The sequence below is a fragment of the Borostomias antarcticus genome, assembly GCF_949987555.1.
Source record: "Borostomias antarcticus genome assembly, chromosome: 29".
NCBI lineage: Eukaryota > Metazoa > Chordata > Actinopteri > Stomiiformes > Stomiidae > Borostomias > Borostomias antarcticus.
Genome location: NC_140262.1, coordinates 6,214,337 through 6,215,491, shown reverse-complemented (window position 1 = coordinate 6,215,491; position 1,155 = coordinate 6,214,337).

Genomic DNA, 1,155 nt, shown 5'->3' with positions numbered 1-1,155 from the left:
ATAAATTGGGACTGAAAAAAAAAACGCCATACATACCCCTTACGTTTTTTTTCAGGTGGAAATAATTAAATTTGTCACTGCTCGGCCTAGGACTGGACTAGACACACTTGGGTGGCAGATCTCTGATCAGAATGGCTTGTACTACATACCTGTGAATGTTCATGAAGATTGTAGACAAAAATAAATTTGGTCTGAAAAAAAAAACGCCATACATACCCCTGATGTTTTTTTTCATCTGGACATAATTAGATTTGTCACTGCTCGGCCTAGGAATGGACTAGACACCCATGGGTGGCAGATCTCTGATCAGAATTGCTTGTACTACATACCTGTGAATGTTCATGAAGATTGTAGATAAAAATAAATTTGGTCTGAAAAAAAAAACGCCATACATACCCCTTATTTTTTTTTTCAGGTGGAAATATTAAAATGTGTCACTGCTCGGCCTAGGACTGGACTAGACACACCTGGGTGGCAGATCTCTGATCAGAATGGCTTGTACTACATACCTGTGAATGTTCATGAAGATTGTAGATAAAAATAAATTAGGTCTGAAAAAAAAAACGCCATACATACCCCGTACGTTTTTTTTCAGCTGGAAATAATTAAATTTGTCACTGCTCGGCCTAGGACTGGACTAGACACACCTGGGTGGCAGATCTCTGATCAGAATGGCTTGTACTACATACCTGTGAATGTTCATGAAGATTGTAGATAAAAATAAATTTGGTCTGAAAAAAAAAACCATACATACCCCTTATGTTTTTTTTCAGCTGGAAATAATTAGATTTGTCACTGCTCGGCCTAGGAATGGACTAGACACCCATGGGTGGCAGATCTCTGATCAGAATGGCTTGTACTACATACCTGTGAATGTTCATGAAGATTGTAGATAAAAATAAATTTGGTCTGAAAAAAAAAAAGCCATACATACCCCTTATGTTTTTTTTCAGGTGGAAATAATAAAATTTGTCACTGCTCGGCCTAGGACTGGACTAGACACACCTGGGTGGCAGATCTCTGATCAGAATGGCTTGTACTACATACCTGTGAATGTTCATGAAGATTGTAGATAAAAATAAATTTGGTCTGAAAAAAAAACCGCCATACATACATACCCCTTATGTTTTTTTTCAGGTGGAAATAATAAAATTT